This window comes from Notechis scutatus, chromosome 5 (genome assembly GCF_049901735.1).
Source record: "Notechis scutatus isolate UNSWTSFEM ecotype Mainland chromosome 5, rNotScu1.2, whole genome shotgun sequence".
NCBI classification, from domain to species: Eukaryota; Metazoa; Chordata; class Lepidosauria; order Squamata; family Elapidae; genus Notechis; species Notechis scutatus.
In genome coordinates this window covers 88,524,700-88,547,002 of record NC_142013.1, presented here as the reverse complement: position 1 = coordinate 88,547,002, position 22,303 = coordinate 88,524,700, and positions in this window count along the sequence as shown.

Sequence of the window (22,303 nt, the reverse complement as noted above, 5' to 3'; positions counted from 1 at the left end):
TGTGATGGTCCTAGTGGTGGTGAATTTTCTTTGAGTAAGAGGATTGTTCCTTCGCCTCTTAGAAGCCCTGGTTTATCCCCTCTCTAAATCCCACTATACTGGACAATTTTTATCTTGTATCTAACCTTGCTTTTCAGGGAAGCTGGTTAAAAAGGTGGCTGTACAACAGCTTCAGAGGACCTTGGATGAAGTGGATTATCTGGATTATTTTCAGTCAAGATTCAGACTTGAGTATGGGATGGAAATGGTATTGGATGAGCTTTTGGATTATCTTTGGTGAGGACAGGATGGGGGTTGTACATTCATTCTTGCCCTATTTGACTTTTCTGCAGCTTTCAATGTCACCAGCCATGATATTCTTCTGGATTGACGACTGGGAGTGGACATTAAAGTGTTGTACCAGTTTGTCTCCTTTCTCTAGGTTTATTCCAGTGAATGGTGATTGAGTAGAGGAAATTCTGCCATTGGCCCCTACTGTGCACGGTGCCACAGAGTTTAGGGCTCTCACTGCTCCTATTCAACATTATTGTGAGGCCATAGGTGCAGTCATCTTACAGATATCATCAGTTATGCTGATCATCATCTTCTTTTAACAACCCCATAATCCTTTGAGGGGTGGAATCTGGGCAACTGTATGTAGCTAGCAGAGTGTTTTAATGGCTGGATGCTCTTCCTGTCACCAATGTGGAGTTTTGTTCAGCAGATATAATCTCAATGTGCCCAGAGAGAGAAATATCTGCCTCTACCTAGATCGAACTCACAGCCTCCTGATTGTGAGGTGAGAGTTCTACCTCTAGGCTACCGCACCACTCCATCATCAATTGTGCTGATGATACTAATTATACATCTCTGCTCCAGGCAAAATAAGCAGTGCTATGGATGTCTTATTCCAGTGCCTGGTTGCTGTGAAGGCCTGGATGGCACCAACTGGCTTCAGCTGAATCCTGACAAAATCTAGTGGCTTTGGCTTTGGGGCCCACCAGTTCTAGGATGATGCCATCTTTGATGCTGGATGGGGTTGCAATGTCTCCAAAGGTATGCAACTTGGGTGGCTTCCTGCACTCATGATTCCTGCCCAAGAGGTAGTCATGGCTAGGAGGCTTTGCACAACTTCATGTTGTGTGCCAGTTGCACATGCAACTCCTCTTGAGTAACTGGAAACAGTACAAAATGAAGTGTGTGCTTCTAGAATAGCATTTAAAGACATTTGAAGGTTTACATGGCATGGATCTGGTTTTTCAAAGAATTGCCTTTCTCTAATTTTATCCATCTATCCCATTACATTTGACAGAAAAGACATGATATGGTTTCTGTCTGCCAGAGACCTACATTTGGCAGGTCCCAGGAAGTGGGTCTTCTCTGCCTTGGTGCCTGACTTATGAAACATCATCCTCTCCTCTCATTTATTTCCTCAAAACCTGATTATGTCATCAGTCCTGGGGCCCTAGGAGACCAGTGAGGTGCTGAGGTGGCTCCATGGTTAACATCTGCTATTCCCTCTTAAACTTTGTGGTTTTTAATTTTTTTAAATAACAAGTGCTTTTATACATTAGCTGTTTTATAGTTTTGCTGCATGCTTCCCAGAATCACCTTACGTGAGACGGGCAGCCATGTAAATTTCACAAACAAATAAACAAGAAAAAGAGTAGTTAGATCATCTGTGAAACTTTGTGCCAAGTAAGCCAATTCCAGAATAAGAGGATAAATGTCTGGAAACCAATATTTATAGCTGAGGCTGATGTGAAGCCTGACAATAGGAAAAATATATTTCAAATGAATTGAGGAGGCCATCTGAAGAGAAGCACTATGCCATTTGCACTGATAGATAATTCTATATTTGAGCACAGGCACACAGGTGAAACACATTAAGCTGTAGCTTCCTTGCCTTAAGCTCTTACTAAACAATAAAGCAATATAGACAACACCTTTGGTACCATTTAACTGCTCTGTGGAAATTTTGCTCTTCTCTACCATTTTCAGCCTGTTGTAACCAGGACAGCTTATACTGTCACATAAACAACTGTTAAAGCTCCTTTTGGACTCAATCTCTTCAACTGACAGATGGGAGATTGCCTTTGACTACAAATATTTGGTATGCAGAGCAATTAACTTCCTATTTTCCTCTTCCTGGAGTGCTCTTTTTCTCCACATGGGGTATAATGTTACATTTTGATTTGGAAAACTCTTTCAATTTTTGGTTGTCCTTCAGTGTCATCAAACATTGGATGCAAAGAAAAAGGTGGGTTTTCCTCTTTTCAAACCGGTTGGGATTAAGAAAGAGCAACAATTGAAAGATAGATGATAAGCCTTGTTTTCTTTTTTAGTTTGTTTTAAGAAGAACACCAGGGGATCAGCGGATAAAGTGAGGTGGGTAAGAGGATTTAATGAGGGACTGTATGTTGAATGTTTAACTTGGGTGCCAGGTTTTTAATGTTTATGGTTTTAGTAGATTTAATAGGGTATTATGCTGTTTTTCTATTGATATTATTTTAATTGTTGATTGGGAAGTTAGCTATAAGATTTATTTCAGTCAATAAATTGTATCAGCAGTGGAGTATGTTTGGAGGGTGGGCAGAAGGGAAGCTTTTTGCTCCGAGTGGCAGATCAAAGGTGCAAGTATATTTACATTTAATCTCTTATTGAAAAGCTTCTGGATAGGCAAATTTTATTCGATACCAACATGTATTGTCAATCTGATTATTTCAGAATCAAAATAAAGCTGGATGGGATCTTCGAAGTCTTCTAGTCCAACCCACTCAAGCAGGAAACCTTATACCATTTCAGATAGATGGCAGTCCAGTCTTTTCTTTAAAACTTCCAGCAATGAAGCACGCACAACTTCTGAAGGCAAGCTTTTCTCCTGGTTAATTGTTCTCACTGTTAGGAAGTTTCTCCTTAATTCCAGGTTGCTTCTCTCCTTGCTTATTTTCCATCCATTCTTTCTTGTTTGCCTTCTGGTGCTTTGGAAAATAGGTTGATCCCCTCTTCTTTGTGATAGCCCCTCAAATACTGGAATATTGTTATCATGTCACCCCTAGTCCTTCTTTTCTCTTGACTGGTCATACCCAATTCCTGTTATTGTTCTTCATGGTTTTTTTTCTCCAGGCCTTTAATCATCTTAGTTGCTCTTCTTTGTACCTTTTCCAAAGTTTCAACATCTTTCTTTTCTAATGCAGTGACCAAAACTGGATGCATATTCCAGATGTGATCTTACCAAGGATTTATAAAGCGGTACTAATTTGGCTTACAATATATCCATACCTTTGCTCATTATTTTTTCCACTGCTATTTTCTTGAATCAGTCAGATATTAAACATTTTCTGCAACTCTCCCAAAGGCAGAAAAGTTGCTGCTTTTGCTTTTCTGCACTGAATCTTTATAGTAGAGTGAATAACCACAGAGCAAGATGGATGGATACGCTTGTCTGTGAGACCTGTTGACAGACCAGAAGAACAAGTGAAACTTTAATTCCCCATGCTTTCCTGAGATGCAGAAGATCCTTCAGATTGTGTGAGATATTTCTCTCCACTCTAACAGATGGAAGTCCAGCCTTTACTGCCAGAAATCTCAGTGGAGGTGTGGGAATATGGCAAAGAAGAATGTTTCAACAATTAAGGTAATTCTATTTCTAAGGAAAAGGGGTGGGGGCCTAGATATTTCCCTGGGAATTTGGAAGCACAGTTTTGAGAAAGAGAAAAAAAATAATAGACTCCATGCAAAAACATAATCCGTAGTTCAAATGATTGCCTGTATTCCATTGCCTAGAAACATAATATTTAAGGACATCTCCTTTAAGTTGTAGTTGTCCCAAAGAGAAACAGTTTAAAGTTTTGATTTTGATAAAATCCTGTAGCCAAGATACAGGTTTCAGTGCAGTCAAGAGTACAATGAGAAACTCTGCTAAACAAAATTATCTTGCTTTATTGATGTGCACATGTAGATGCTCTCATTTTATTTGTTTATTTATTTATTTATTTATTTATTTTGTCAAGCGATTATATTATAAGATAACAGGTATAAGTACAAACATAGTTATCAATACATGAAATGGATACATATGAGAAAAATAAAAAGAAACAATAGGACAGGGACAGTAGGCACGTTGGTGCGCTTATGCACGCTCCCTACACATCAATAAAGCAAGAGAAAAATTATCTTGCTTTATTGATGTGCACATATAGATGCTCTCATTTGTCATAGAGTTCCCACAGCCCTTCTCTTCTCTTCTCAAAAATATCACCTTAGCAGGGGGCCTATAAAACACCATGAGAAGGAAATGTTCACCCTTTATTATCAGCATATCTCATTTTTGGCATTGAATGGCCACCCACCCAAAGGGCCAACAGAAATGTTCCTTAGTATAAGCATCTCCAATCTGGTGTATTTCAAAGTGTTTTTATAATAAATGCTGAAAGTTGTATTGTCAATAGATTACTAGGTTGGAAAAGGTGCCTCAGACATCCCATTTGTGTTAACTATTTTCTGCCATTATGGTCATAAAAAAATCATCTCCATAAAATATTCAAATAAAATCTAATCCTCAAAAATCTCCATTATTTTTTCCCTCCTGGCAAATTCAGCATGCATATATTACATTATATCCCTCAGGGTTTTATTATTTACATAATTTCTTACACACACACACTTTTTGTCCTTGCTCTAGCTTGGAGTGGATTCTTTTATGACATAAAAGCTTAATAAATCTCCTGTAATTTTCTTCTTTTTTGATACCAATAACTAACTGATGACAACTGGTTATTATTCTGTGCAATTTTAAGTGTGTTTCATATAAAACTTTAAGGAAAAACATGGTTGAATTTTCTGTCTAAGTTTTCTTATTAAAGCTACCTTTTCTTATTTCCTAGCTCAATTCTCCAAAGCTCTCTAAACATCCACCAGTTGGTACATGTCATTACTACCTTTTCCACACATACACACATACACAGTGATGGGTTATAATGCTTCTACTCCCAACAAAATCAGGGTGTAAAAAAGAAACTTCACTTGATTACAACTCAGTTCTAGTGACTTCCTGTATGAATTTTCTTGGCACTGGATGAGTGTCACGACATCACTGGTCATTATCCTAAATCAGCAGCTACTTTAAAAACAAACCCTAAGGCCTCTATTGTAAGTTATTGTTTCCCATGACCCTACTTTTATTATTTTTGGCTTAACCAGCCTTCTTTGCTATTTTAGTAAGGTTAACCTATGCTGTTCACTAAATACTTTGCCACCAAACAGAAGTTAAGTTAACTCCAGGATCCTACAACACCATTAGGTTTCTATTCTAGCATAAAAAGCAAATCTACTTTTATTATTAAATGGATAAAAGTTATGTTGTGAAATCATGAAGATATTGTTTACATTCTATCATCTTATCTGTCTATGTATCTGTCTATCTGTCTATCTGTCTATCTGTCTATCTATCTATCTATCTATCTATCTATCTATCTATCTATCTATCTATTATATCTAGAATAGAATTCTTTATTGGACAAGTATGATTGGACACAGAGGAATTTGTCTCCGGTGCATAAGCTCTCAGTGTACATATAAGCAATAAGTGATAAATCATGATCATAGTCATTGTAAAAATACATTCATCATAAATCATAAGATACAACACTTAGTGATAGTCATAGGATACTAAAGAAGCAATCATCATAAATGTATCTATCATCTGTCTATTATCTCTCTCCCCCCCCCCTCATGTTCTTCAAAAAGAACATATCATTGCAAAACATATCTTTGAACTTTAAAGTTGTCCCATCAGCCCCAAGGCTGATTCATAAAGCTACTTAATTTTATTTTGTTGTTGGTCTGTGTTGACAACCTGTAGATAGTTCTATTATGAACATGAAATGTCAAGCCATTGAATACACTTATATCATCTTTGTGGGCAATGGAGGCAGCCCTAGCATGGTGTTTTTATTTCAGGGGTCTGGGGTTTGAATCAACCCTTTTCTTCCCTTTGACATTAAACAGAAAGTTGCAGCATTCTTCAATAGCAGCAAAGAAACAGTCAGAAATGCTTCCTGAATACACAGGTAGAACAGAAGGAGAAACAGTACAATGTCCCATAGCAAGATATCTTATATTGAATATTCCTAGAAGACCAGAGTTAATTAAATGGATAAATACATTCAGAACAAATAGATATTACAGAACATATCCCTTTTTATTTATTTTTTCTTCACAAAACATTGAACCACACACAAATACTTGGCTAAAATATTCCAGGACAATCACATCAGGATGGAATAATCACCCAGAGTGCTAATATTTTAACCTACGCTTCTATGGCGTTTGCTGGGAAAACATAAAGCTTTAATTCATACAATGCATTCTAATGTCACGTCTATTATTTAAATCACCTCCAGTGATTTTCATAGTCTCAAGCCATTAAAGGAACATAAGTAAATGAATCTATGTTTCTGTCCCAGTGCACTAAGAACTCAAAAGTATAACAAAACATCAGGCTTTGCAAACCTGGCAATATAACTGCTGAACCAAACAGCACTGTGAGATCAACCATATGCACAGTAATTCCCAAATTTTTACTGGCCAATATATTTGGAATGTAGGGTCAGAATCAGAATGCAGAGGACAACTCAGGAGGGAAGAGCAAAAAGCGCTTAAATCTCTTGTATATCTGTTGATTCTTTCCACAAATCCCCGAGAGTTTTATTTTCTGCTCATCTAGGTCGAATTTGTGTTTGAGAGCTTAGTTGAAGGAATTCCTTGGATACCCTTCTTAAATGATCTGGACCATTTGAAAGGCAAAACTGATGGTAAATTGATTGATTGTACAGCATTCTTCTGTGTCACTTGCGCTACATGTTAAGTGGTATGAAAGAGGCAATCAACAGTAAAATCACTCAGTGGAACAAGACTTGAAAGAAAATGTTTCCCATTTACTGGTCTTCTTGGTATCATCCTGATTCAGAGAATCATCAACCGAGTCCTTAGAGGGAGTGGGGGGGGGGACTTTGCTGTTTATCTTCTATTGCATCCTATATTACCCATGACCTCACATGTCTCCCCTCCCCTGCTCTTTTTTCCTGTTGTACCATCATTATCTCCATAGCTGGAGTTCATTTGTTTTTTTAAATTAAATCTAAGTGGTAGGAATTTAAGGAATAAAAGCTATCTTTGGAAATGGAGCTATAGAGCAAAGGGGGCAATGACAGCACTAAAATGACAATAGATCAGGCCGATACAGTTCCAGTGGCCTTACTATGACACCCTAAAAAAGATAGTTCCTGCTTGTTCAATCATTCAATGCTTAGGTACCAGAAGGCTTTTTCTATACTTCAACTTAAAGCAGCTTGGCCTCATCCAGTATTTTAAAAGGCAGACAGTGTCTGGCCAGATGAAGAATACCATATTTCAAGCTACTACTATTATCTATACTATCTATTGCGTTGAAGACACTATCTATCCATTTCATCCATTGCTGTCCCCTTCTCCCTTTGTCTTCAATCTTTCCCAATACCCGGGGGTAGGTTTTCAATGAGTTCTCTCTTTTCTTTAGGTGGCCAAAACATTTGGCTTGAGCTTCAGTATCTGTCCTTCTAAAGAACAATCTGTTTTTCTAAAGAACAACCAGGGTTTATTTCCTTTAGGATTGACTGATTTGATCTCCTTGCAATCCGAAAGACTCTTTGTAGTCTTCTCCAGCACCACAACTTGAAAGTATTAATTCTTTCAATGCTCAGCCTCCCTTATGGTCCACCTCTCATAGCTATATCTTACTATTGGGAATCCACCTACTCTATCTATCTATCTATCTATCTATCTATCTATCTATCTATCTATCTCTATCTCTATCTCTATCTCTATCTCTATCTCTATCTATCTATCTATCTATCTATCTATCTATCTATCTATCTATCTATCTATCCATCCATCCATCCATCCATCCATCCATCCATCCATCCATCCATCCATATTTATGTCTTAGTCTCTGTGTCTCTGTCTGTCTGTCTCTCTGCCTGTCTCTCTGTCTCTCTCTCTCTTTTTCTCTTTATCTCTTTCCCTCTCTTTAGGTCCAAGTCCAAATAAAAGTCTGGTCCTCTGGACTCACTAGAAGAAAGTGTAGAAACTATTCAACCACTCTGGGAAGATGGTGTTTTAGTAGATAAGCACTGCAACATAGAAATCATGTTTTGGGGTATCCTATCAAATAGCACTGCTTCAGTGAAGGGATTCAGAGCATTCTGACTCTGTTATAACAGAAAGGATTGTCGTGTAGGGTTTTATAAATTATAAACAGCACCTTGCATTGTACCCAGAAGCTTTACTGGCCACCAGTGCAGCTTGAAAACAAAAGTTGTATTTGCCATAGCAAACCATGCCTGTCATTGTCATATGATGGACAGTAATAGCAACAAGAGTAAATTTTATTATTATGGTAACTGACCAATTCAAAAGTAAAAATAGCAAGGCAGTAACAAGTGTAAATAAAATAGATCCAAGTGGCCTAAACATCTGACTGGACAGAAAAAGTATGGACCAGTTGCAGCTTCCGAATGGTTTTCAATAGTCCCCATGCAAAGTGATGCAGCCATGAATGATGAGGAGAAGAGGGCTTTCCATCTTGCTTGCTGAGTGACTTTGTTCTTCTTCAGCCAAACCTGTTTCACAGAATTGTTCAGAATTAGAAATAGGTTGCATCATATACTGTGTGTAGTTTATAAGTATTCTGAAGAAAACTTGTACTAATGTATTAAAAATAAATTACAACTGCTAGATTAAAATGATTAAAAGTCTATCGTCAACTTCAAGGAAGATTGAGAAACTATATATATTTTTAATTAGTCCATGGTTCATTTAACAAGACTTCAGGGTAGGCAGCTTAAAAATACATTTTAATGACATTAGTTGGCAAGTTGCAAAATTAATATTTTCAAATATATATCTTAAGAACAATTCTAATAAGGGATTCAGTGGTGGTATGCAATAATGAAAATTATATCAATAAGAGACATAGAATCAATCCGAAATAAATTTAACTATTAAGAATTTAAACTGGAAACATTTAGTTCTGTACCAAAATGAGAGCCAAGTATAATTATAGAGTTAATGGGAAATAACACATGAAAAAGGATAAAACACAGTCAGCTAGTCTACTGATAGAAGACTTGATGGCTTTTTGTAACCTAAAGTAGTGTTGTTTGATCTTGGACAGATCAAAGATAATGATTGCAGTGTTTTTGGTAAATTAGAAACTGTTGTGGACTTTCTGCAATAATCCAATAATCTATTGTATGAAATCCAATAATCTATTGTATTTTAACTTTGGAAATAAAATAAAAGAATATTAAATAAAATGAAACCATTAATCCCTTTTCATCCACTATTTTCTTTGATACAGACCATAGTTTTTGTAACTTCTAATAATATAGTAGTAAGGTTGTTCTTTAAAAAGCAATCTTTTGTATACCATTCAGAAGCATTTTCGGATGATATCATTGCAAATTGATTTTTTAAGGTCAATTTATATTCTCCATAACTCCTTGCCATGAATATTTTCCCCCAAGATCAACTGTTACATCAGAGTTTAATCAAAATACATATACAGTATTTCTGAACATAAGACGAATCCTGCTCGGCTAGGCCAAGGGCCATCTTAATCCAGGGTCTTGTTTCTCACAATGACCAACTAAATGTTTTTGAAGTGCTTTTAAGTTTCAATGGATGCTTTTCCATCCTTGTACCTGCATCTGGTATCAGTAAACCAATGCAGAGGTAACACTGAGTTTCAACACCAATAGGCCTCAAAAGACCTCCTTGGATTTAAAACCTTTTAAAGCCACCCAGGTTAGTAAAATTCACCATATGTTGAACTAACAAACAAATTCTCTTAATTATGGTCTGTAACCAGGAGGATGTTCTTTCACCTTTTCTGTTTTCTTCTACTCAACTTCACCAGATGATTTCTGGTCCTCATATTCTGAGGGACAGATAAAAACATCCCATGCACATCAGTTATAAAATGTGATTTGTTCTTGGAAAGCACAAAAACTGGCCTTCTTCAGCAAACAGACTACTTATTATCAGGGATGGGATTCAATTTTTTTAACATCCGGTTCTGTGGGCGTGGCTTAATTGGTGGGCGTGGCTTGGTGGTCGTGTGACTGGGTGGACGTGGTTTGGTGGTCATGTTATTGGCTGGGCGTGGCCAACTCAATATCCTCACATCGAGGCACCCATCTCCTCGCCTGGCCTCTCATGACTGTGGGGATGCTGCAACAGTCGTAAGTGTGAAAAATGGTCATAAGTCACTTTTTTCAGTGCCATTTTAACTTTGAATGGTCACTCCACACAAGCAAAGTACCAGCAAAGGAGGGGGAAAAAACTCCAGAGAAGTTCCTGAGACAGGAAGTCTAGTCCTGCCAAGAATGTAATAAGGGTTAACGGAGAGGCAGTTTCTGTAAGCAACACCAGAATGTTTCCTTCCTGTCTTCCTTACAGGATTAGGCCAGTAATTTGTTCTAACAACCAGTTCTCCGAACTGCTTAGAATGTTAACAACCGGTTCTAGTGAATAGGTGCGAACTGGTAGAATCCCACCCCTGTTTATTATCAGAGGCTATGAATTAGAGACTATTATTGTGAATAACAAAAATGAAATTCAAATAAAAGCCAACTGAACTATATCACTTTTGAAATATGTCCCTCTTCTTGTTAGCGGAGCCAGTGGATGTATATACAGTGTCTTTTTAAAAAATGTCAAAATGTTATTCTATGGGAATAGAATAATAGAATATTCTATGGAGTATGTTCTATTCAATAACACCCTCACATTAGGTTACATTCATTCATCAAAGTTGAAACCTCAAGGTTATTTTTACTGGCATTTCAAATTCCTACCATTTAAGGTTTTCATAAACTGATAATTTAGGTTAGATAAACTAGATAAATCAGTTGAGGCCATATTACCAAGTCATGGAGAAAATGCTGTCTGGTTCCTAGAGGGGTCATTTGTCCTAGTGGGAAAGATATATCTGAATGCAAGGATTACAGAAAGCAACTGATTTCAGGTGACTTCATCCAAAACCCCTCTTAAGTGAGTAATATTTATTCAGTTCCTTTCTCAATGCTTTGCAATCATTAAAAAGTGAGACTGAAGTCTTGATGAGAAGCTGGATAAGTTGTCTACAAATGAACAGGCCCTCTGCCAAGTGAAAGAATCTTGCACTTGTTAAAGGAAAAACACTGTTCACAAAAATAGTTTTCCTTTTCAATGCCAAAGGAAATCAAATTGTAATCAAGGGCTGAGAACAGACTGAAGTCATGCAGACTGTCTTGCCTCGGTTTTTGGCAGCCTTAAATGTTCCCAGGAATATTAAATATAATTTACGTTTGCAAAGGGAAATGGTTTTATTGAGCTGGAAATTTGTTTTCAATAACACTTAAGCAAGCCACCAATCAGCTAAAGATGTAGGGACATAGAAAACTAAAGAAAAGTATCATCTTCTTCTGGTTTTATTGTACAGGCAACACTGTTTACTTTTGCTTAATAAGGTTGTTTCACCATCTTTCAAGACCGCAATACTTTCATGGCTCTGTAAGATAAAACATGTAACTCTGAATCAACGTGGCAAATTTATGAAGTCATGAATCACATTTCAGCAAATGTAAAAGGCCATTATATTTTGACTCCTGTAAGTCCTGTTGATTTTAATGAGACGCATCTTCAGATAACTACATTTAGAACAATTGAATTATGGTATTTTTATAATAAATTAAACAGCTGAAGGAATGGACCTTGAAGTTAACAAAAGTTATATATACAAATCAGAATAAGAAAAGTGGAGGAAGTGATATTATTTTTGTTTGTTTTTTTATATTACAGAGTCACATACACCTGTACTATTTCTGCTGAAGAAAAAAAAAGCTTGCTTATGATCTGACTAAACTGCTTTCATTTCTTTCATTTCATATTTCCTGTGGAATTTTCAGAAGTGATTATATGACAACCGCTCTTCATTTTATGACATGAGTACATGTAGTCCTCGACTTAGAATCACAGTGAGCCCAAAATTTCTGTTGTTAAGTGAGACATTTGTTAAGTGGGTTTTGCCCTATTTTACTACCTTTCTTGCCCCGGTTGTTAAGTGAAACACTGCAATTGATTAGTAACCTGGTTGTTAAGTGAATTTGGTTTCCCCATTGACTGTGCTTGTCAGAAGGTCATAAAAGATGATCGCATGACCTTGGGGCACCACAACAGTTATAAATATGAACCAGTTGCCAAACATCTGAATTTGGATCACATAATTATGGGGATGCTGCAAAGGTTGTAGCTGTGAAAAATGGTCATAAGTCACTTTTTTCAGTGCCGTAACTTTGAACAGTCACTAAATGAACTGTTGAAAGTTGAGAACTACCTGTATTCTTAATTGCAGAATGCACCTCCACTTATAGCATTGGACCACACTTCATAGGTGAGACTGCAGCGCTTAATATTTAGAATATCCTTCCTCAAATCTGGTGTCCTTCTCATATGTAGGACTATAACCCTCATCACTTCAAGTTATGTTTGATGAAGGAGATGTCAATGTATTTCTATTCAACAGGAAAACATTGAATTGAAAATCTATGCTAGAAAGTCAGATACAATAGTTATAAGATAAAATGCAATAATTTAATACATAAATATGTAAAATAGACTAAAGTGACATAAAATTATATTTCTGTATCACCCTGGCAATCTAACCCAATCAGGCCCATATATGCTGATCTCAGTTGGACCATTTTAGTCAAAAATTGTGCTGTATAAATGTCATTTTCAGATTCTGGCCACACATGAAGTATGTTGTTTTAATATGGGTATGTCCAGGAAGTACATCTCTTTTATCTCTGCTTTGTAGAGACTTGCTCTGGTTTGCCAAGGGTGAAGAAAATTAACTAGTTTGTTCAGGAAACCTTTATTGAAGTTCAGCCAAGACATTAAGAACAGAGACTGAAGCTGTGGTGAGCCAAGCCATGAAGTCCTGGCATAAATAAAGGCCCAGAGCAATTGCTCAGAGGTTGAGAGATATGTCAGGAGGGTTTTTTTTCATTCCTTGATTGTCCGTGTCGATACTGTAAGGGAGACATTTTGGGAAATAAAAACTTGTTTACTGTTGTGGTTACCCTCCTCCCCAACTATTATTGAACAATGTATTAAAAATAAGGACAGTATGCATAACCTTCCTCAAATGGCAGACATGATTTCAAGTAAAATAAACTTTATTTATTAAATGAGACAACCATGTTTACATAGAATAATATTACATAAGCAAAATGTTATGAAGCCTTGTTCTGCATCAAAATAGAGGTACACCAAACAAAGACATTAATGTGTTTGTTAAGAAGCAGAAAGAAAAGTTCTAAATCAGAGATACTATATAAAACAATAACACTTCTTTGATGAACCTATTGAAAGGAGATGTAAGGGAGCAAGTCAATAAGCCACCAGAGCAGGCAAAAATTGTGCTATAATGCATAGTCTGCAAGAAGGTTTTGCGAGTGGTAACTCTGTTGCTATGGGCCACAATCACCCAGTGGAAAATCCCATGAGTGTGACGGGCTGACGTTATCGCCCATTCAATTGTTAAGTGAGTCACAGCAGTTGTTAAGCAAGGCATCACATGACCACAATTTGCAATTTAACTTGTGTGTTTTCCATTAAGGTTGGAAACCAAATGGAAAGTGCTCAATGGCAATCACAGGATGCCCCAATGGTCATAAATGTATCAGTCACAAGACTGATTTTTTAACATCATCATAACTTTGAATGGTCATTAAATTAGGCAGTTGATAAACTAGGATTACCTGTATATGTCAACATCTGCAAGATGGTGTTGTTGGCAATCCAAGCTCCATCCTCTTGTACATCTTGTAAAGTATCATCCTGCATATTTTGACACATGTGTGTGTGGACACATCCTATGGATGTTAGGGAGGGAAGAGGTAAAGAGAGGGGGGAGACGGGGGGGGGGGTAATAAGTAAATAGCTGAAGCATTCTTTATTTTGCTAAGTGAGACATTTGACAAATGAGTTTTGCCCCATTTTATGACCTTTCTTGCCACAATTGTTAAGTGAATCATTGCAGTTGCTTAGTTAGTAACAGTTGTTAAGTGAATCTAGCTCCCCCAGTGACTTTGCTTGTCAGAAGGTCACTAAAGGGGAGCACAGAACCCCAGGACACTGCAACTGTCATAAATATGAATCAGTTGCCAAGCAACTGAATTTTGATCATGTGGACCATGCAGATGCTGAAACAGTTGTAACAGTTGTAAGTGTGAAAAATGGTCATAAGACACATTTTCAGTGCTGTTGTAACTTTGAACCATCACTAAATGATCTGTTGTAAGTCAAGGACTACCTGTATTCATTTCCTGCCTTTGGGCTGCAATGCCACAAACATTTGCTTTGCAGCATGACAAAATGGTCTAGTTCAAAAGACAACAACAAGAAAATAAAGCCAGAATCTTTAAGTGACTGACTGTGGAGTGACCATCCCTTTCTCATCCAAAGGGATATTCTGATTCATGGCCAGACCTGTCAGTCACTAAAACCAACATTCCCTCATCCCTTCTGTGGCTTGATGCTTTTAAAAAAAAAACAATGAAAGAGGATTTCCCCCTTTTTCATTATTGCCTTGCCATCATCTCCCCCACATCCTGCATCATATTGGGACTACCATTTTTTTGGAAACCTGGGATCAGAATGGAGTAGATTCACCTTCTATCTCCTAAATGAAAATCTGTTCCAAACTTCATTCAACTTCCTCCTGCAAATTCAGTTTAATTTCTACTGTATATATGCTCAAGCCTTTCGAGGGGTGGGATTCAAAAATCACAGCAACTGGTTCTCTACCCAGTTGCTGGGTGGGTGTGGCCATGGTGGGTGTGGCCTACCAGAACTTCCTGTCTCTGGCTTCTGGTGGGCCTCCAGAGCCTGGGCGAGGCCGTTTTCACCCTCCCAAGGATCCAGAGGCTTTCCCCAGGCCTCTGGGAGGGCAAAAACAGCCTCCCCCGGGCTCTGGAGGCCCACCAGAAGCTGGAAACAGGCCCATTGCCAAACTTTCAGTACTTCCAGGAGGGCCATTTTTGCCCTCCCAAGAGTCTGGAGCCCCACTAGGCCACTGGGAGGGCGAAAACAGGCCCTCGAGACCACTGAAGCCGGAAACAGTCCAGTTTCTGGACTTTCAGAAGGCCCATTTTCCCCCCTCCCAGAACCTCCATGTGGACCCTGCACTTACCTCCATCGAAAATGGGTCATGTGGACACTCCTTGGAGGGGTGGAGCAGCCGGTCAGTTGAAATACCAGTGCGGTGAACCAGATGTAACTAACTTTAACATCCAGGTCAAGTGAACTCGTCCAAACCAGTAGAGTCTCACCCCTTAGCCTTTCTCAGTTTGCAACCAATTTCAAATAGGTTTGGGCAAAATGTGCCAAGGGTCAGTAGTAGAAATTGGAATAGATTTGCAGGTTGGAGGGCAGGAGGCAATGACAAGGCAATAATGAAAAAGGGGGGAAACCTCTTTCATTGTTTTTTAAAACCATCAAGCCACAGAAGGGATGGGGGAATGTTGGTTTTAGTGACTGACAGGTCTGGCCATGAATCAGAATATCCCTTTGGATCAGACTTCGTCAGTCACTTGAAGATATATTCAGCATTATGGCTTTATTTTCTCGTTGTCCCTTGTCATTTGTGTTTTGCAAACATCCACTCTTCATTGTTTCATTTAATCTTAGGATGAATTTGATTATTGGGGGGGGGGGGATAATAAATTGCATACACTATGCAGAAGATTCCAAAAACAAGAGAAAAAAAATCCTTCTCTGTAGATATTTTTTAAAACACCAATTCGTCTCTTAATGAACCTGCAAACAATGTCATACAAAACATTGTCATTTACTGTTTACTCTCTTTGTCACTTGATCCATTTAGCTCTTCCCAGGGTTCCTGTAAATATATGGAGCCTCCTTGCTCTCCACTTTGTTGACTTCAAGTCCTGCTGTGAAATCTCCATCTGGCTCTTCAGCCCATAAGTCTCTCCCCAAACTTTCACTAATTTAAGAGACAGCCTCATGGAAATGGAACAGCTTCATTTATTACTGTGACAGGGCAGATGGCAATGAGTTTTTAAGAGACTGTAAGGTTAGTGGTGAAAGACTGTAGAATATTGGTGCTTGGTTTGGGTGAAGGGAGAGGTTCTGACCTAGGCAATTAAATTTTCAAACATTCAACAATCCGAAGCTTCTCAAGTAACATTGTAATCCTTTAAACAGGAGATAAAATGGGAATTTTAATAAGAGTTATAGGAAGGCATTTGGGTAAAGTTATGAGTTAATAATCTGCTATTAGCTTGAATCACTGAAATACTTCTGTACTTCTTAAGTCTATAAGTGAAAGTTATGCAAAATCTAATATATTTGTATTTTGGAAGAAATAGATATTTATTATCAAGACTAAAGTGATTTTAAATGTATTAAAGTATGATTCCTAAGTCCTGCAGTGCAGAATCATGTTACAGTTGAAAAGCAGGAGAATTATTGTTCATCATGCCATTATCTCTAAATACTAGGTGGATAACTAGAGAATATGCATATCAAACTCTTGCGTCAATGATATGTACATCAATGTTGATAACGATGCATTAAGCAAAATCAAGCATTTTACTAGACATCAAGTATCATTAATATGATTAATAGTCTGTGTGTAATTAAATATTACAAATATTGATCCTCTATCACTATTCTTCACTCCTCTAAGGCTCACTTAACTTCACTCTTCACTTCTCATTTACTCCTCTTCAATGGATACATTAAGAAGAAACTATAATACTAATACTATTGCAGACAGTATAATCAGATGAAAAGAATATATTGACTTGGTTTCTACAAATTCATATAGTGGTTACTATAGACAACATCACTATTAAAAAAATATGTACAAGAGTTAGTCAACTGCAAACATTTCAAAAAGCTTTTCATTTAGTAGGAAAGTAAAGGATTGATTTTATTCAACTGAAATCAGTGACACTTTAAAACTCTAATTTAAGGGAAAACTGCAATAATTACATTCTCAATTGTCAAAGGCTTCCAGCTTCAAGACCTTTCCAGTAAAAGGGACTATGCACTTCTATTTTTCCCTCTTATCAGATTTTCTGTGCTCAGGAAGAAAAGAAAAAATGGTGTGAAATCATAGGTAAGCTACAAATAAAACATTTCACCTGAATACCCCACAAAATAATAGAATAAGGTAGGGGAAATTGCTCATAAGCTTCTTCTAAAAATTTGTCTTGTGTACAAAAAACATGGTACATTCAATTATTCTGGCATTTATAATGAGACATAGCTTAACTCTACATTCTGAGCAAATGTAACATTTATTTATTGCATTAAAATTCAACATCACTAAGGCAGCACAGTCTTAAACCCCAAAAATGCTCTGTCTGTCCATCTACTGGTATCATACCACCAGCAGCATTCCATTTATTCAAGCCACTCCTGGGGGTTACCTCCTGATTCTTTTGCAAATCTTTCTTCTCTTTACTGATTTATGGCCCACTGATTAGTATCTGTGGGTGGCATCAAGCATCTGGGCTACAGCCCTTCTCTGCATGTCCTAATTTAAAACACACACACACACACAATGGAACTTAGATCAAAAACTTCAGAATGGTGTCCAACCCCCCAAAATCATCAGCAAAGGAATAACTGAATTCTTTCATATGCACCATCCTCACTCACAGTCAGTAAACTTTCTCTGCCATTGCAAAAGAAGATATAGAATTGCTCAAGGGAATTGCTCTTCTGACTCTAGAAGGAGGGGGAAAAACCGTAGGCATGTGATTTCTACATTTGGCTCATCCAATTCAGGTAATGCTAATTTCCAGCAACTGGCAAACCTATCACAGCCTTGATTGGGGATTTGTCAATTAGAAAGCTGTCAGCTTTCTAGTCTTCTGAATTGACAAATCCAAATACTTTTTATACTGAAAACTATGTGGATGTTTAGTTGGGGGAAAATAACTTTGGGGTTATTTTAAAATAAGTTTTGCAAAATTCTTCATTTTTTTCCCACTTAGTATTGTGAATTTGTTGAGCTCTCCAGTTCACTGAAGAGAGATGAGGTGGGGGAAGGGAAATTATCACCAAACAACTCTTAATAACCACCTAAATATGTCTGTATTATTTACAATAAGATGGGAGCAGTTTGTCATTGGCTTATTCTGGGATTTTTCTTCCTGTTACACAACCCACCTGAGGTAAAAATCTGGAATTTTCTGGTGGTCTCATGTTCAAGTAGTAATCAAGTCCGAATCTTATCTTTTTTGAAGACCAGCAAAATAAGCTTGTCCTTTGCTGTAAGAATGCATTTCATAATGAAATAAACATTAAGAGCATCCTATATTTCTGCTTTGCCTTTCCCAATCTATCCTGATGTAGTGAGATATGTTAACTAGGAATTAGGAATTGTAGTCTTAATGGATCATGGATACTAGATAAGAATGCCTCCAGATGCTATAGATCAGTTTAATCATTACAGCAAGAAAAGGCCATTTAATAGAATTTATAGCCTGAATTATTAACGGAGATAATATCAGCAATATAAGGTATTGGGTAAATTGAGTGGTTTGGTTGAAAATTTCCCTGGATTGATGTGTTTTACCACTTCTCTATAATTTATATACAGCCTATTAGATGTTCCATAATTGCAAAGGTCCCTTTCTTTCATTCTTAGACTGAGTAATATGGTTTGTCTTGAAATTTCACATTGGAACCTTGTAGAGGGCAGGAAACATGTATAACACACTTGGTTTAATGCCTTTCAAAACAAGCTCTGAAATGAACTTTTTCTATACTTTTCTTCTATTGTCTTTAATCCTTTGCAGGAAACACTCTGCTAACATATGTTTAGCAATAAAAGGCAAACTTTTCAGTTCCACAGCTCTATATACAAAGTAATAGGTTAGGGAGGCCGCAGTACAAACATGGAAGCTCACAATATGTACAGTATAATAAAATAAAAACTTATAATACAAATATGTATGTGTGGGCCCATAGATTGAAGCAATGTGCATTGGGGAAAGGCACTCACAGATTTTCTTATCCTCAGTGGGTTTTGGATAGTTTGCAATGATTAAAATTAAAATGTTGTTTCCATTTGCCAGGCAATGTTAGTAAATTTTTGATGTTTTTAGATTATTATTAGTGTGGTAACATGGTAGCAGCAACAGCAGCATGTGCCATCAAATTGTTGTCTACTTTTAATGACATGGTGGAATGCAGTTGAGGGACTTTGGAATCTCATTTCATTCCATGCTCTTCTCAATTAGCCAGTTAGCTAAAAAAAATTATGTATTTGTTTGTTCTTTTGCCATGGGACTATTGGTTTCCTATAATCTCCTGCCTGAAGAAAAAAGAGACAAACATCTATCACTTGAAATAGGTCATATATGTAGGTCAATCATAAATTGTGTTTCTGATAGTTTCAGAGAACTATCAATTATTTATTTATTATAGCTGCCTGTCTTTTAGTCATCTCTGGGCAGTTCCCCATCAAATTCTTCCCCCATCTGCAGTAATCCCAACTAATAGATCTTTTCTGTGAAAGCGAAGTATTTGGATTAAGGCAGCTCAAACCAAAATGGATGTAGAGAACAAGAGTGTAATATTTCCATGTTAATAAATAAATCAATCTTTTGAGAGATTGATAGGTCTGTATAAAAGCCACCAAACTTCAACCTTTCAGTTGGGATGCAGCTTGCAGACAAATTGATGGATAGTATTTTCTGTTTGATTTTGACAGGGATGTGTTTTTTCTCTAAAAGATTGATATTTCTGTGTCAAAGACAATATATTTCTTTAGAAATCTAGTACAGCCCAAGACAAAACACCCATAGAGGACAGTGGCCAACAAGAAGGCAGGGGAGAAGAATGGATCCATGGTACATGACCAGTAGGATCTTAACAGATCCCTGTCCACACTGTAATGGAGCAGCATCACACAAGCATGGTAGATACATCATACAACAAGACTTACGTTGGGAAAACAGAAGACATCACTTGTAATGGAGCCACCAAACAAGCAACTTCTTCAGAAGGAGGTGATGCCATGAGGATACAACTATTTAAATAATTTAGCAAGATATTTTCATACTGCAGTAAGTGGCACATTAGGTTATCTGGAGACCTGAATCACCTTCAAGGACAGTCTGATGTGAATCAAACTGCAATAATCTAAAATGAAAATTTTGTGTGTGATCATAGTAAGATCTCCTTTTGAGCCTAGCACCTGTATCTGATTCCCAAAAATGAAGCTAATAAAGGTCATCACATAAAAGTGTCTGGTCTGGCCCTTTTCCTTGTACCACCCCTTTCCCAGGCTTATTATGAAGAATAAGAAACATTCTCTCACTTCCCTTACTTTGGACTGCTAGTGTTCAAAACCTGGCTTTTCAGGATCCAGTTTCAGTGTATTTCTGTGAAACTAATATTCAACTTTAAGGTAGTGTCTGCAAAGCTTGCTGATTCCAATAATTAGCCAGGTGAAAGAATAGAAGGCTAATATAGGGTTTGAAATGTATTCAGAGCACTAACACATTGCCATGGTTTCCACTCTCTCCAGTCCTTCAGAAGTGCTTTGAAGATGGCCTGAGATCAAATTGCGAATCTCAAACTGCCAAGAACTAGGAGCAAAAAAAACCAACAACCCTCCTCTATCTAAGCTATCACAGATCCAGCAATAATAATATTTTTTTCCAATCCCCCTAGAGGTCAAAGAAAAATAAAATGAATTGCTTACATACAGATGGAGTTTTCCCTAATCAGATGCCTTTCTGATATATTGAACTGGAAATTATGGGAACTGTAGTCCAATTCCCACAGGGAAGTTTGGGAGTCATTCTGTCTGGAAACTATGGAACCTGCAGTTCTATGCTTCTAGAACAATGATGGCTAACCTTTTCATTGTCACGTGCTGAAAGTGTGTACAGGCGCATGCGTGCGCACGCATGCGCCTGCACCCATAATGCAATGTGCACGCGACCTCGCAACCCTTGCCTCTGCGCATCTCCCTCTCGTGCCCTACCCCCGCGGATGCGCAGCAGATACCCAATAATCAGCTGAGTGGCAGGAGGCGCATGATCATGCGCAGTAGTCCTGATCTGGGGCAATGGTTCGCATTCCAGCAGAGATGGAACTGCATGCCACTTCCAGCATGCATGCCATAGGTTCGCCATCATGGTTCTAAAAGGTGCAGGATACAGAAGGCTGATGTACCCCATACAATTAAAACAGAAGATATGATCATCTTCAGTTCTGTCCTTTTATATCCACTTTTATTAAGTTATTAATTTCTCTAATGTTTCTGTTTGATAATTTCTGTTTCCTGTTTTAGCTATGAAAGCCTGATTATACTACATATGGCATTTCTTTTCAGCACTAATTGAATAACAAAACAAAATCAATACCAGTATTCACTCATTGGCAGCCAAATAAATACACTTTCAAACCACTTCAGCTCTGCATGAGCTGCAGACCATTAAAGCACTTATGCTAAAATAATGTTTAGAAAGGAATAAATCCCCCAAGAATTCATATTTCATTGGTGGCAGAGTTTGCACACATAAAGTAGTGGATGTTAGGTTTCCCATTTGGACAGATCCTTGACAGAGAGGGAAGTCTGTTTATCCTAACAGTAGGATAAATTAAAATATCCCCCTCTTTTCTGAAGGTAAAGAGCTCTGTCTGAACAAAATGCCCTTTTGCCCTTATTATATCCCAGCATTAATCAGAAATAAATTTCTTAAAGAAAACGTGTTTATCTTATTCCACTTTGAAGCCAGTTCAAAAGACAGAATGAAGATAACAATTTCACAATAGTTTGTTCCAGGCTACAGGAATAGACTGTTTTTCATACGAAAGTCTTTCTATAGTAGTCCTCAAAATGTTAATTGAAAGAAGTTTAGGGTGGTGTATTTTCTTTCTCTTCGGTAAAATTTGCCTAAGTATCTCAACAAGATATTCAAAGTCACAGAAATAATTCAAGTCCAGTGTTTAGTTAAGCAGAGTCTTGTTTGACAGGATGCTGAGTACTTATCAGTTCTTAAAAAGAGATGGTAAGCACCTGGTGACCAGGAGCCAAAGTAAAAGTGAAGTGCAAAGGGAGGAAATGTCAAGATATTTATTATCAAAGTTTGCAAAGGAGTGCAAACAATGTGATTACTTTGACTGACCAATTAATGCTTCTACCACAGCACACATAGTGTACACACCCACATACAAGAATCAG